The 16,789-nt window shown below is 45.5% G+C and overlaps 1 long non-coding RNA gene across 1 annotated transcript in view; it reads left to right on the top strand.

Moving 5' to 3' along the window:
* The window catches only part of LOC134947573 (uncharacterized), a 54,290-nt gene extending 40,024 nt beyond the window's left edge, over nt 1-14,266 (top strand). Inside the window, exon 3 of the long non-coding RNA XR_010182633.1 lies at nt 14,190-14,266. This is a non-coding gene — a long non-coding RNA (uncharacterized LOC134947573). The remainder of the gene's footprint in view (nt 1-14,189) is intronic.
* The last annotated feature ends 2,523 nt before the right edge of the window (nt 14,267-16,789 follow it).

Raw genomic sequence — 16,789 nt, 5'->3', positions numbered from 1 at the left:
CGATATAATGACACCCAAGATACATAGTAGAAACTTTCCAACATCCATTATGACTCCTTGAGCCCAGTCTCCTAAACCGGAGAACCAATTTCGCGGGTTCAACCATGACACCCAACCAGTCAGCTCATTACCTACAGCAGCAAGGGTGAGATTGTGTTTTCGACGAAATTCCCACTTCAATTGGAGAATATCGTCCATCTTTTGGTCTATGACCTCTACCGGATCCTCGGTGCTATTTGTGATATACGTGCAACACTTTATGCCGTACTGTGTTGCCAATGTAACACAATATCCGCCTGTTACTGCTGTAAGATAATTAAGAACCATCCTATGCTGAACTAGTTCTGTTTTGTAAGCTTGAAGTTCTCTTCCAGTGTATCTAAACGTGTCATCATACATTTCAGTGATATTATCTAACAAATTGGCGAGTGCGGAAATGTATCTATAATTCATCACTCCTCGAGCGGTACGAGTGAAATCTAACGCTACCAGAACCTGAATCCCGGTGGATTCATGGATAAGATCAGAGGCCGGATGCTCTAACCTTTCTGACAGTTGTCTTTTAACTCGGTGCTCGTAATGAGTGTGAGTATAAGGAGCTTGGGCACCACGGTGTATGTCCTTCATTTTGTCATGTGTAACAGTCATCACTTCAGGCAACACTTTTCCAATATAACACAATCCTTCAGAGTTTGGGGCAAGCCACTTGTACGCCTTTCTCCCGCATATGAAATATGCATCATCGGGGAGAACATAAGGGACGGAGAAGGACATGATCATGTTACAAACCTTCCAGGTGAAATCTCCTGACCCTAATTCTTCCATCTGCTTAATGCACGTATCGGTTTGTACGATATGTGCACAGTATCCTGGTGATACCTCTCCAACTCTAGTAATCCTATTTCCTAAGGTATATCGATACCGGAAAGATTTTCCTCTACTGGCTATGTGGCGTACGAGCTCTGTATCTGTAGGCATTCTATCTGCTCTGTGTGAAAAGGTCATGGTAAGGTTGCTCCATGACACTTCCCAATTTCCCGGCTTACGGGGATTGGAGATATTAAAACATAAGAGGGACCTATCCACATGGTATTGGTGGAGCTTCAAACTAGGAGGGCTGGAGATGTTAAACCTCCGGTCCACCGGTCTCCCACCACTTAGCTCAAGTACCTCCCCTAACGTTAAAGGAAATGGTACTAGCCCTGATTTGCTGTGACCCTGAGGTACTTGAGAGCATACCCAACAATCTGTTTGGTTTAATACGTTACCCACTAAGGAGTGATAGTCACTCAATGGATGCCGGTCCATATGGATATTAAAACTGGATTGGCATTTCTTTATGCATCCATCTTCAACCAGATTATCACAGAGCCTACAGATACAATTTTCTTCAGCTAACAATCCATCACAATTTCTTCTATCGGATCGTTTTCTGATACTCGCCTTTGCTTGTTGGTTTGGTTGATCTTGGAAAACTACGCCTCCATCATCATAATCGGAACCCATTCCAGAACCTCTTTCGACCTCTATGGTACTCTCGCCGGAACAGACTGCTCTGGTCAACATCATGGTTAACATCAAAATCCGGATCACAGTCTCTTGGGGCAAGTCCATCTTTGAGGAGGAAATAGAGAAGAATGAGAAGGGGGAAAAAGAAATTTTAAGGGAGAGGGGCTGGGAAGTGGAGAAAAACAATAAAAGGGAGAAGGGAGTCGACAACTGCTTTCGGTCTTCAAGGCTCAGGTGCCGCCTCAGTCCTCCTGGAACAGACACTCCAGTGATACAACCTCTACCGTCTGTTCCTTATCACGGGACTTCTCTGGATCAGCAACCTTTTTGCAGTGGGATGAATGGACCCAAGTCTCTCTCTCCGCAACCTTCAATGCTGTGGTGCTAGTCAATAAGACCTGGTATGGTCCTTCCCATCTATCAATAAGACAACCTGAGCGTAGAAAATTTCGTATCATTACATAATCCCCAGGTTCAATGTCATGACAATTACTATCTGGTAAATCAGGAATCACCAACTTCAGATTATCATTTTGACTCCTCAACGGCTTACTCATGTTAATCAAGTACTTTACAGTTACTTCATTGTTACATTTCAAATCATCCTGAGGGTTAATCATGACATGCGGTTGTCGACCAAACAAGATTTCAAAAGGAGACAGATTAAGAGGGGACCTGGGAGTGGTTCTGATGCTATACAAAACAATGGGTAAAGCTTCTGGCCACGTCAATCCTGTCTCTGTCATTACTTTACTCAATTTATTTTTAATAGTGCTGTTCACTCTTTCGACCTTCGCACTCGCCTGTGGACGGTACGGAGTGTGCAGCTTACTATCAATTCCCATCAACTTACACATTCCTTGAAAGACATCACCTGTAAAATGGGTACCCCTATCACTTTCAATGATTCTAGGGATACCATATCTACATACAAATTCCTGCACAATTTTCTTAGCTGTAAACATAGCGGTATTTGTAGCTGCTGGAAAAGCTTCGACCCAATTCGAGAAAACATCTATACAAACAAGTACATATTTCAAATTTCGACATGGGGGTAATTGAATGAAGTCAATTTGTATTACCTGGAAAGGGCCGCCGGCAGGTGGGATATGGGATGGTTCTGTAGGTATTGCTTTTCCAATATTCTTTCTCAGACAGGTAAGGCATGACATTGCTCTTTTACTCGCATGAGAGGAGAATCCTGGGGCGCACCAGTATACTCTTACCAATTTGCACATCCCCTCCTTGCCTAGATGAGTCAGCCCGTGAGCTGCTTCAGCCAGACATGGAAGGTATGCCCTGGGGGCCACTGGTTTACCATGTCCATCCGTCCAGAGCCCTGAGGACTCCTGGCCATATCCCTTTGCCCTCCAGACTGCTCTTTCCTGTGTGGAACACAAATTCTGCATCTCACACAACTTCTGTGTGTTGATGGTATTAAATACCATCAGTTGTGTGGTGTCTGTCCGTATGGGGGTAGCAGCTGCAAGCTTTGCGGCTTCGTCTGCTCGGCTGTTACCAAGGGATACTGGGTCTTGGCTATATGTATGTGCTTTACATTTGATAACAGCCACTCTGTCGGGTTCCTGTATCGCTGTTAGAAGCCTTTTTATGTGAGCTGCATGCGCTATCGGTGTACCAGCCGCCGTCATGAAATTTCTGAGCCGCCATAGCGCTCCGAAATCATGTACTACCCCGAAGGCGTATCTAGAATCGGTGTAGATATTGGCTGACTTACCCTTAGCCAATTCACATGCTCTGGTTAGGGCGACCAGTTCAGCAACCTGGGCTGAGTGAGGTGGGCCTAGCGGTTCCGCTTCTATGGTGCCTTGGTCATCTACGACTGCGTATCCAGTACACAAGTCTCCCGAGTCTGACTGTCTGTGACAACTACCATCCATGTAGAACGTGAGTTCTGCATCTTCCAGTGGATTGTCACTGATGTCAGGCCTTGCGGTAAAATTTTGGGTCAAATATTCCATACAATCATGTGTATCTTCCTTTGCATTAAATCCTCCTTCCCCATTACTCTCACCTTCCACCCTTTGTGTCTGACCAGGCACACCTGGGAGAAATGTTGCAGGGTTTAATGCACTGCATCTCCTTATGGTGATGTTTACTGGGGCCATTAATGCCAATTCCCATCTTGTAAACCTTGCAGATGAGACGTGTCTGGTTTGGGCAGAATTCAATAAGGCAGATACCGCATGCGGTGTATGGATTGTGAGGTTGTGGCCTAGCACGACATCTTCGCTTTTCGTCACTAGCAATGCTATCGCCGCAACGCTACGCAAGCATGTGGGGAGGGATCGCGCTACCGTATCTAGCTGAGCGCTGTAGTATGCAACTGGCCTGCTGGCGTCACCGTGTTTTTGGGTTAGTACACCTGCTGCGCACCCAGCACTTTCTGTTCCGTATAGTTCAAAGGGTTTCCCATAGTCTGGCATACCTAGTGCTGGTGCCTGCGTTAGGCATTGCTTAAGTCTCTCAAATGCTGTTTCGGATTCGTCTGTATGCGAAATCCGATCAGGTTTGTTTGAAGAGACCATTTCCTGCAGAGGTAGCGCCAATATGGAAAACCCTGGGATCCAATTACGGCAATACCCACACATTCCTAGAAACGTCCTGATCTGTTGCTGGGTTTGTGGCAGTGTCATGTCTCTAATGGCTTGGAATCTATCAGCGGTCAGGTGTCTCAGTCCTTGTGTTAGACAGTGTCCCAAATATTTTACCTTAGTTTGGCATAATTGTAACTTGTCTTTGGAAACCTTGTGACCTGTGTCTGAAAGATGAAACAGGAGCTGTTTCGTATCCTTCAGGGATGCCTCCAATGAATCAGAACACAGTAGTAGATCATCCACGTACTGTATCAACACTGATCCACTCTCCGGTTGGAAAGACTGTAAACAATCATGCAAAGCCTGAGAAAATATACTTGGACTATCTATGAAACCTTGGGGTAACCGAGTCCACGTGTATTGGACTCCTCTGTATGTGAATGCAAACAAATATTGGCTGTCAGGGTGCAGAGGTACCGAAAAGAAAGCGGAGCAGAGGTCAATAACAGTGAAAAATTTGGCAGTGGGAGGAATTTGCATTAGGATGACAGCTGGATTAGGCACTACGGGGAACTGACTCTCAACTATTTTGTTAATCCCCCTTAGATCCTGCACTAGCCTGTAACCCCTCCCCCCACTATTTTTAACAGGGAAGATGGGACTATTTGCTGTGCTGGACGTTCTTACTAGAATGCCCTGTTGTAGCAAGCGCTCTATTACTGGGAAAACTCCTAACTCCACCTCTGGCTTCAGAGGATACTGTGGGATTTTTGGAGCTATCCTACCATCTTTTACTTGTACAACTACTGGAGCTACGTTTGCCATTAATCCAGTGTCCTGTCCATCTTTTGTCCAAAGTGACTCTGGTATCTGAGATGTCATCTCTTCTACTTGGGATGGATTCCTATTTGTCATAATGGAATGTGACATTAATTTTGATGGGGAGTCTAACATGTCTCGTACCTCCTGAGCGTGATTCTCAGGTATGTCCAAGAATACACCTTCAGGAGTACAATAAATGACGCAACCCATTTTACATAGTAAGTCTCTACCCAGGAGATTAGTTGGTGCCGATGCAGCCAGCAAAAAGGAATGCTTGGTATGCAAAGGCCCTATTGTAATCTCGGCTGGTTTGCTAACAGGGTAGTGCTGGACTACCCCTGTTACTCCCATGGCTGGAATTGTCCTACCAGTGGTTCTCATGCCCACTGTCGAATTTATCACTGACTTGGCCGCCCCTGTGTCTACAAGAAAGTTTAAAGTTTTACCAGCTACATTGATTGCAATCTCTGGTTCGCTTCCAAGACTGGCAATCAATTTAACTGGGTGCAGATTACAGGTATGGCCACACCCCTATTGGGTATGCTGACCTCCCTGAATCCCGCTGGCAGCGACTACTTGTGCGGGGGTTAGCTGGGAACTACCAGAGGCATGCCAATCTCTGTTCGGGGGATATCTTTTTGTTTCCCCTGTATGTGGCTCAAAACTCCGCCTCTGTGGACCCTGCTCCCAATGTCGTGTGTCGTGTCGTTGTCTAGGGGGTTGAAAAGATCTTTGTACACTCTTTGTTCTACATTCTCGTGCATAGTGTCCCGGTCTGTTACAAGAAAAACATGTTATTACACTTGCCTTACCCACAGGATTCGGTGGTACATACGCAGGCTGCCTTGTGGTCAGCGCCTGTATACTTACGGACATCAACTTATCACTTTGCGATTCCCTGTGCCTAGTGATGTTTCTGTCGTGATCAATAGCAGCCTCTCTCAATGTGGACACTGACAGACCTCGCCAACATGGTTGTGTGGTCTGTACCCTAGCTTTTAATGTTTCTTTCAAACCATCCATCAGTACAGATACTGCTACTTCTCGATGGTTTGGGTTGGTCTTAATGTCTTCTATACCAGTGTACTTTGCCATTTCTAATAGTGCCCGGTGAAAATATTCTGTTGCCGTTTCGGACTCCTTTTGCTTAATGGAAAATATCTTGTTCCATTTAACAACGGCTGGGAAATACTCCTTTAGCTGTAAATTTATCCTTTTTACATTGTCCTTGTTGTACACGTCGGTAAGCGGTACATCTTTATCCAATGCACAGTCAGCTAAAAATTGAGTTGCGTCGACATTGGAAGGTAAACAAGCTCTTAGCAGTATCTGCCAATCCTTGTTGTTGGGTTCTACAGTGTTACCTAGATCCCTGATGTATTTTTGGCTAGCAACTAAGTCCTTCCTGGGGTCAGGAAATTCGGACACTATTGTTCTTAATTCCATTCTGGAAAATGGAGTGTACATGGCAATGTTCCTTATGGGAGTGGCTCCAGACACATCTGTTTTTCCATTGGGAACTGCTATTACCCTTACAGGAGCAATTCTAACAGCCTCTTCCTGTGTAGATTCTACTGCTTGTTGTGGTACAATTGTTTCAGTGTAGTGCATGGTGCCGTACTTACCCGTTGACACGACCTCACCTATCCCTCCGCTAGGGGCTTTCACTAATCTCGTGGGTGTCGCTGTGCCTACTGTGGTCTCTGCTATGGTGGCTGCAAGAGAGAGAGCTGAAATTGTTGCCGAATCTTCTTCTTGATCACACTCCTGAGGAAGGTTCAAAACAGGGTACATCTTGCACGGGTTAATACTTGCATGAGTTATTTGGTTAACATCATTAACATTTACAGGGTTACTAAGAGTTTGTGTTTTACAACCCAGTGCGTTTCTCTCCGCAATCAACTTCTCTCCTGCAATGTATGGTGGAGGAGGAGCTGTGGCTATCAGCTTCCTGACTGCCCCAGATCCTGCCGCCAGAGCCAAACCTCTCTGTATCTCACCTTCCTGGTGCCATAACTGTAAATAATCATGATGTTGAATTCGTCTCTTTGTTGATTTTACGAGACATATCCTCCTCCTTAAATTTTGTAACACTTCTGGACTAAAGCTACCTATTCTTGGGAATTTGTCCCTGTCTTGTACAGTCATTCTCTCCCATTCATCACATAAAGATTCGGTGTGACTTCCATATTTTTCACACATTACATATCGTGCCGACCCAACTGGTCGGTTCACAGAATCAACCTGAACCAAGGTTGATCGCCCCCTACCTGAGCAACTGGCCCCCATAGTCTGCAGGTGTTGCTTAGTCCTCCTTGGATTTCTGTATCAAGGTTTTCAGCAAGCCTTTACAGACAACCAAATTACTCCACAGTAGGCCGGCGGTGGCGGTTTACCGAGTACCCCACTCACTCGCCCACCTCGACCAATACGACCTGATCACACCGACGTGGTGCTGGCGTACTCGATACAGGGCCCTACCAAAAACCTTCTGTTTACTGGAACATATGAGGGTTACCCGCAGGACACTTACTCTTTCCAGTAAAGGTGGGGTTGTTAGATAGTTCCTGAGTGACCAGCGAACTTCCCTTTAAAAATAAAAAATTACACAAATCACGTCAGAATGTACAAATAGCGTTTGTGACCACTTTACTCTAATGGTATTAGGTCAGATTACTAACTACTGCACACAATTACGTGCGGTCCAATCGTTCAGTACATAAGCACTACCTGTTATGTACTGAGAGATTTAATGGAATCGATGTTTCCGGCCGCGATTCCTTCAGCAAGAGCTTATGGCCTATATGGGTTCTGCACCAACGCCCCCAGGGGTTGTGCCACTGGACTTTTATAGCGGACCTTTTTAGTACCTTACGACCTCCTGGTCTTGTTACCTTGTGACCTCCTGGTCTTGTTACCTTATGGTCCGCTATACTCTAATGCTCAAATATTATTTAACCAGGGATGCCTCCCTAGCCACCGTATATGTCACTTACACGTATGTCCCTTGACGAGTACCCGACTTTCCTTTTGGTTCCACCTTAAAGTTGTATAAACTTATGTATAAAAACACACTCACTCAACACATGTACACTTTTGTTTCTATATCTATTTCTGCGCAGAAATTGTCTTCAGTCCAACAGTGTTACCAATTAGGAGCAGGATCTGTTAAACTAAATTTCAGATTTTTCCAAAAATAGATTTGCGTTATTTACCGCTGTGCGTTACTTATCGCCTTTGCGTTAATTATCGCTTTGCGCTAATTATCGCTTTGCGCTAATTCACCTTTTTCGTGACTTTGAGCTACGTGGGCGTAACCGGACGCTACGTTGCGTAATGTACGCTGCGTGCGTCTGCCTTTTGGATTGCGTACGCTAGTCTTTGTTAGCGACACGTGTACGCAATGCAAAGATCCACCGTAACACAATATATACTTTTATCAATGTAAATGATCCCTGATCATCTACCGCAATCCACACTGACTGCCTTGTCTCCTCCTAGACAAATCGTGTGTTGTTCTATACTTTAACTATTACCTTTACTATGAAATAACAGCAAATCTCTTTTAGCACTTTCTAACAACTATAAAATTGGCAAACAGGAATAGTGATATACGAAAATGAAACAGAAATGCAGATATATATGTATGCGTGAGTGTATACGCAAGACAGAAGAGAAATAAAACAGTTTTAAAAGACACAAGCGTTTTGTTCTTACTTCCGGTTCCCGGATTCCTTCAGCACTCTTTATCTAAGCGAAGCAAGCAGACGCTTATCCCGTCAGCACTGCGAGACAACCTCCCACCCTTTGCTGGAGGGATAATGTCTGCTGATCTACCTAGTGCAGATATGAGAAGGATCGGACGAGTCCCCAATTGACAATGCTAAATTCCTTTGTCGTATAAACAACCCTTTATGAAGTCTAAGAACACTGTACGCTGTTTGCTTAAGAAGTACCGTAAGGGTACGCTATCTGCGTAACGATCGCTCAGCCGTAGGCGAGACGCTCAGGCGTCACGTTCGCTCGCGGCCCAGTGATCACAGGACACGTTATTGGCTATGACTAGAGTAATGATTTGCTATGGCGTAGCTTACGCTCGAGACCACGAGGAGGTCACCAGCGGTGCAGACGCTCACAATGCTATACCTTTATGTCTAAACCTTATACCAATGAAATACACAGAATACCTTAATGTGAATACAGGGTGTAAGTGCAACCTTGTGTAACCTGACTAACTACAAAGCTGCTTGAGCGTTACCGACGCTCAAGTGAACACTTAACACTATAGAAAATACACAGATACTGGTTTAGGGTCCAAAGCCTATTAACTGTATTATATCTAATATACTTGTATAAAGGGGATAACAGTACAAATGATACACTACAATATAACAGAGACTTCCTAACCACAGAACTAAACAACAAATACAAAAAGACAATACTACTCTGACCTAAATGCAATACAATACAATACTATGAGAGATATAAGAGAAAAGAGGAGAGAGAGAGAGAGAGAGAGAGAGAGAGACGGAGAGAGATGAGAGAAATTGGCTCACAGAAAGACAATGATTACGGAGAGAAAACTTACGCACAAAGGGTATGATCGCATGCGCCTCGATATCCAGCTCCCGGCTATCAGCAGATAACCGTTGATGAGAGAGTGCAGTTGGATATGGTCGGCCTGCCTATTTATGCCCCACACACAATGCAATCTCATAGTCCCTACAATCCCATTGTCCATTGGCCGAAGGAATTCGGCCCTGCATCATAACAAAAGGTCATAGGGTGATTCATACAGGTGGGCTGTGACGATTTCCAACAGCTCAGGTGGGTGGGAAACTAGGTTTCCCGCCGCATACCTGAGTATGAGTAAATAATAGAAATGGACATAAACTTCTTATGTCCATAACTATTCGCACGAGCGATTAATACGCTCCAAACCAACACCGGAATATTGCTAATTAAATACTCTTCCGATGGGTACCAAACACTGCTGTATGATTCCTGTTAGACCCTTCGTACAATACAAAGAGGGATTCCTTTAGACAGGGACCTTCTATATTAACCAAACTTTCAGAAACTATCAAAGGGATCATGATCTATAAACCACATTAATTGTGAAAATATGTAACGAATGGGTCGCACGCTACGACTACATAAACTCTACCGTAAATACGCATACCGCGCCTGCGAGTGCACGCTATTGCGGGTATGCGCAGTCACGGGAAAGCGCACGCATGCGCAGCATGTACCAGTGTGCGGTGCAAATATGGCAGTGTGCATAGAGACATTTTTTTCTGACTTTGACACACCCTTGCGGGTGCTGTGCATGGACCTACTATAGTGGCTTCTTTGGATGCAAAACCTATTGAAGCCTGGGTTCAAGAAGTTGAAGCGGAACGACCTTCTAATTTTTCTGATAATGCCAGACAGTGTCTTTTATATATTACCACAGCCTCTCCTTACATACAGGAGGCAGCCTCTGATGCCGGTGTGCTGGCAGCCAAAGTGTCTACTACGTACATTCTGGCTCACCGGATTTTGTGGTTGTGGTCCTGGTCTGTGGATCTGGACTCTAAAAAGACATTGGAGGAGATCCCTTTTAAGTGAAATATCCTTTTTGGGGAAGATTTGAACAAGATTGTTGCTGACTTAGCGTCTGCTAAAAATGCATGTCTGCCGAGTACTAATCCTTCGGCTCTGAAGGTTAAAAGTACCTCCTTTCGACCTAGAAAGTAAAGCAAAGGGTCAGGCATACCCGAAACAGACTCACACTTCCAAAACCTCTAAGCCCAAACCTAAACGTTCCTGGGCTGCCCATCAGCCTGATTCCAAACCGGACAAGCCTGCTGCATGACGGGGCGGGCCTCCCCTGGGGGACCCCGGGGAGGGAGGCCGACTTCTGCGGTTTGCCCAGGTATGGTTACAGACCACTTCAGATGCCTGGGTGAGGGAAGTCGTCACTCACGGATATGCCATCTCTTTCAGGAAACATCCCCCTCGCCAGTTTTGCGCAACAAATATCCCTTTGGATCCGTTAAAAGCAAAAATTCTACATTTGGTGGTACAATCCCTCCTGGAAACAGGAGTGATAGTGCCAGTGCCTCTGGATCAGAGAGGCAGGGGGTACTATTCAACGCTTTTCCTAGTTCCGTAGCCAAATGGAACCTCACGGCCCTTTCTCAACCTGAAGTCTTTGGACAAATTTGTGAAGGTTTCCAAATTCCGTATGGAAACTCTTCACTCTATTGTTATGGCCTTGGAGCCCAAGGACTATATGGTATCCCTGGACATTCAGGATTCTTACCTACATATACCTATTGCCATGTCGCATCAGCAATATCTGCAGTTTGCTATTGGCAACCTACATTATCAATTCCAGGCCTTGCCTTTTGGACTGACCACAGCTCCACAAATCTTCACCAAGGTCATGGCGGTCATGACGGCCCTTCTATGCCGTCAGGGTATCAGGATCCTGCCGTATCTGGATGACTTGTTGATCCTGGTGAACTCCCCCGAGGTTCTCTTCAGTCACCTGGAGCTTGGTCCTCCTAATGAAGGATGCCAGTCTGCAGGGTTGGGGCACAGTGTTGGAGCACAGTGTAGGAGCAAAACTCTCTTCAGGGTCGGTGGACCAGGGAGGAATCTCTCCTTCCGATATACATTCTGGAGTTGCAGGCAGTGTTCAATGCTCAAACTGGACCTACCTCTGGTACACAACAGACCTGTTCAAGTACAGTCGGACAATGCCACCATGGTAGCGTACATAAATCATCAAGGCGGCACTCAAAGCCACATGGCAATGATAGAAGTGTCAAAGATTCTTCTATGGGCGTAACGCCATCTGCCAGCCATATCGGCAGTATTCATTCCGGGGGTCCTCAACTGGGAAGCGGATTTCCTCAGTCATCAGGACGTACACGCCGGAGAGTGGAGCCTTCATCTGGAAGTCTTTCAACTCCTAGTGGACAAGTGGGGCCTACCAGATGTAGACCTGATGGCGTCTCGACACAATCACAAGGTTTCCGGTCTTCGGAGCAAGGACAAGAGATCCTCAAGCATCGTTCGTGGACGCACAGGCAATTCCATGGAACTTTCGGCTACCATACGTGTTACCTCCTGTGTCACTCCTGCCCAGGGTAATAAGGAAGTTCAAGCAAGAAGGAGGATTACTACTTCTAATCACTCCAGTGTGGCCCAGACGGCATTGGTTCTCAGACCTGAAGGGTCTCTCGATAGAGCGTCCTCTTCTACTTCCACAATGCCCAGACCTCCTCGTTCAGGGCCCTTGTGTTTACCACGATCTGGCCCGACTGACTTTGACGGCATGGCTCTTGAAGCTACAGTTCTGAGGGCCAAAGGATTTTCTGAGGCGGTCATTCAAACTATGTTGAAAGCCCGTAAACCGGCTTCGGCTTGGATTTATTATAGGGTCTGGAATTCTTACTTCACCTGGTGTGCGGTTAAGAATTATGATGTATACAAGTTCAGTACTGCCAAACTTTTGGCTTTTCTGCAACAGGGCCTGGACTTAGGCCTTCGTCTGGCCTCCCTCAAGGTTCATATTTCAGCCTAGTCGGTATGGTCTCAGAGACAAATTGCGACATTGCCTGACCTTCATACTTTCACTCAGGGTGTTTTACGGATCAACCTCCCTATGTGGCTCCTTGGGATTTGTCAGTTGTTCTGGATGCCCTATAAGAGTCTCCGTTTGAACCTCTTGAGTCTGTGGACATTCAATGGCTTAAACTTAAGGTTTTATTTTTGCTGGCTATTGCCTCTGCTAGAAGGGTTTCAGACTTGGGTGTCTTATCCTGTCGGTCACCCTTTCTGATTTTTCACCGTGACCGTGCGGTTCTTAGAACTCACCCTGGTTATCTGCCTATGGTGGCGTCATCTTTCCACCTTAACCAAGAGATTGTGGTTCCGGCCTTTACCTCTCCTGGTTTGTCCTCCAAAGAATGGTCTTTGGATGTGGTATGGGCTCTCCATATATATGTGAAGAGAACCGCCACTCTTAGGAGATCTGATTTTCTCTTTGTCCTTTTTGGTTTTCGCAAATGTGGCTGGCCTGCAAATAAGCAGACCTTGGCCAGATGTATTAGAATGGTGATTGCACAAGCTTATGTACAGGCTGGACTTCCAGCTCCTGCTACTATCAAGGCCCATTCTACTCGGTCTATTGGACCTAATTGGGCGGCCCGCCGTGGCGCGTACCTAGAACAATTGTGCAAGGTGGCTACATGGTCCTCAGTGAACACGTTCATCAGGTTCTATGCCTTTGATACTTCTGCCTCCCAGGATGCTTCCTTTGGACACCGGGTTCCTGTGCCCGCTATAGTGAGTCCCCTCCCATGAGGACCTGCTTTAGGACATCCCCGATGTTATTCCCTGTGGAATATCAGTGTACCCCGCTGCAGAAAAGAAGATTTATGGTAAGACTTACCATTGTTAAATCTATTTCTGAGAGGTACACTGGATTCCACAGGGAGCCCACCCTGACGCACTTAGCTTCTTTGGGTTTGTATGGCATTAGCCGCTGGTACCTTTGCCTGTCGTGAGAATGTGGTTATATGTGGCTACCAACTACTGTTGTCTCTTTTACCTGCTACTGCATTGGACTGGTTAACAAAACTGAGCTCCAGTGCCTGGAGGCGGGGATATAGAGGAGGCGGTGCAATACATCCTGGTAACAGTCAAAGCTTTGGCCTGTTGGTGCCTCGGATCAAGATCCAACTCTACACCCCGATGTTATTCCCTGTGGAATCCAGTGTACCTCGCAGAAAGAGATTTAACAATGGTAAGTCTTACCATAAATGTCCTTTTATATATGTGTGTGTGTGTGTGTCTGTGTGTGTGTGTGTGTGTGTGTGTGTGTGTAAATATGTATTTATGTATATATATATATATATATATATATATACACCCACACTGTATTTGTATTTTACCCCTGACAAAGTCTGAGAGAAGAAACACAGCTCCTTCTTGGGTAGACCTGCTGATGGAATGCTTCTGATAAATTGTTTTTCTCTTTTATATTGTAGGAGCATATATGTTTATGATGTTCTAATCCCACAACTGGATTACACTATGTATGCTTGTTTTTATGTTTTTTTAATGATATTTTGAGACCCATTAAAATATGAAAAAGCATGGTGCTGGTAACTTCAAAAAAATCAGATAGGCTGTTACAATTTTCTAACATGGTACGGGTTCACTTGTTGCCTATTTAACACATACTGGTGTTGTTTACACAATATTGCACTAGGAGGCACCTTTGTCTTTCTTATTGTTTTTCAGAATTGAGGTGTCGTGTATTCCTGGAGAAGGAGCTTGGACATCCTACACATGTGGCTGTTCCTGTGCAAATTTACTGACTATTTATATTTTGATATGATTTTATATACTTTAGTTTGTATACATGGAGATAGCACCCGATTTGTTATCTATATATATAAATGCGAAAGTCTTAGTTCACTCACTGGCTCACTCACTGACTCATCACTAATTCTCTTACTTCCCGATATATTAGGAAGATGAAATTTAACATAGGTATTCTGAAGGTGGGAAATAGGAAATCTACGTAATTAGAATTTGAATAAACCTCCCCTAAGGGTATTAAAAGGGGGTTGACATAATGATGTCATTACTGATGCGTGGCTTGCGTTGCATGAACGATAACGCCCAAACGAACAATCGGATCAAAATTTGGATTGCACCTCCACTGTGTGTAATAAAAAGTTTAACAAACTACAAAAATGGCATATCACTTGTTACCGTATCTGCTATGGGTGCTCCTTGGGTAACGCCAAGAACCATGGATTAATATTTACATACATTAAAATGTCTCAAATTTACATCCCTATAGATGTACCAAATCTTTAACTCTCAGTTATGTTTATCTATCTATAGGAGTAGTAAATATAATTGTGCAAAGTTTCCTGATATACTTTAAATGTCCGTGTCCATTTAGCGGTTTATAGCATAGATTACATGTGCAGCCTCCTCCAATTTGCCCCAACCATGGGCTCAGATTGCAGCATGTAGAGAAAACACTGATTGCAACATGTTGACGAAATGCGTTGGATGTGGCATGGAGGATGTTTGATGCGGTATCGTCATCGTCCTTGTTTCCAGTGCGGGTGATCTGAGGTCTCTAGCGACTGCTATTTGTGGAGACTGGCTGGGCTGATTAAGGATCTGAGGCTGTCCAGGGGCACGGAGGCCAGATCACGAGGCTGGATATTTCTTTCTTGAGATGTACTGTATGTGAGCATATACTTTTTTCAGTAAAAGTGGTTTTATTCATACTCACCCCCCTATGTTTTCTCTACATACAGTAGCGGATCTTGCCACGGGCAAGCAGGACTTTTGCCCGGGGCGCCGCCTTCCGGAGGGCGCTGGCGCCATCCGATGGGCGCCGCACCGTGGCAAGATCCGCCACTGCTGCCCGCTGTGTCCCCCGTCCGCCTCCGCTGCCCGCTGCCGTCCCCCGTCCGCCTCCTGTGAAGGGAACTAGACGCTACGCGTCTAGTTTCCCTTCGTGGAGAGTAACTTTGCTGAGCGGTGCGCGATGACGTCATCGCGCACCGCACAGCAAAGGTCCTCTCCACGAAGGGAACTAGATGCTAATAATAATAACAACCACAAGTCCCTCACAGTGTTGCTGTGTTGTGCTGCATCAGACCAGTGGTAGTGTCCTGGCCATCAGCCATCAGTCATTCCTGTGTCCAATATTGTGTTATATAACTCCAGAAACATAATGGAGAACAAAAATTTGGAGGATAAAATAGGGAAAGATCAAGAACCACTTCCTCCTAGTGCTGAAGCTGCTGCCACTAGCCATGACATAGACGATGAAATGCCATCAACGTCGTCTGCCAAGGCCAATGCCCAATGTGATAGTAGAGGGCATGTAAAATCCAAAAAGCCAAAGTTCAGTAAGAGACCCAAAAAATGAAATTTAAATGGTCTGAGGAGAAACATAAACATGCCAATATGCCATTTATGACATGGAGTGTCAAGGAACGGCTGAGGCCCTGGCCTATGTTCATGACTAGTGGTTCAGCTTCACATGATGATGGAAGCCCTCATCCTTCCGCGAGAAAAATTAAAAGAGTTAATCTGGAAAAAGCACGGAAAAGAACTGTGCATTCTAAGATGGTATCACAAATCCCCAAGGAGAGTCCAAGTGTGTCGGCGGTTGCGATGCCTGACCTTCTCAACACTGGATGGGAAGAGGTGGCTCCTTCCACCATTTGCATGCCCCCTGAAAGTGCTGGAAGGAGCACCCACAGTCCAGTTCTTGATATTAAAATTGAAGATGTCACTGTTCAAGTACCCCAGGATGAGGATATGGGTGTTGCTGGCGCTGAGGAGGAAGTTGACAATGAGGATTCCGATGGTGATGTGGTTTGTTTAAGTCAGGCACCGGGGGAGACACTTGTTGTCCATGGGATGAAAAAGCCCATTGTGATGCCTGGGCAAACTACCAAAAAAGCCACCTCTTCGGTGTGGAATTATTTCTCCACAAATTCAGACAACAGGTGTCAAGCCATCTGTTGTCTCTGTCAATCTGTAATAAGTAGGGGTAAGGATGTTAACCACCTAGGAACATCCTCCCTTATACGTCACCTGCTGCGCATTCATCAGAAGTCAGTGTCAAGCTGTGAAACTTTGGGTAAGAGCGTAAGCAGTCCACTGACACCTAAATCCCTTCTTCCTCCTGTACCCAAGCTCCTGCAAGCCCCACCACCAACTCCCTCAATGTCAACTTCCTCCTCAGTCAGGAACATCAGTAGTCCTGCAGGCCATGTCACTGTTAAGACTGAGGAGTCCTTTCCTAACCGGGACTCCTCTGGAGGATCCTTGAGTGTTACGCCTTCTGTTGCTGCCGCTGA

The sequence above is a fragment of the Pseudophryne corroboree genome, chromosome 8 (genome assembly GCF_028390025.1).
Source record: "Pseudophryne corroboree isolate aPseCor3 chromosome 8, aPseCor3.hap2, whole genome shotgun sequence".
Lineage (NCBI taxonomy): Eukaryota > Metazoa > Chordata > Amphibia > Anura > Myobatrachidae > Pseudophryne > Pseudophryne corroboree.
This window is presented reverse-complemented; position numbering and strand designations above follow the sequence as displayed.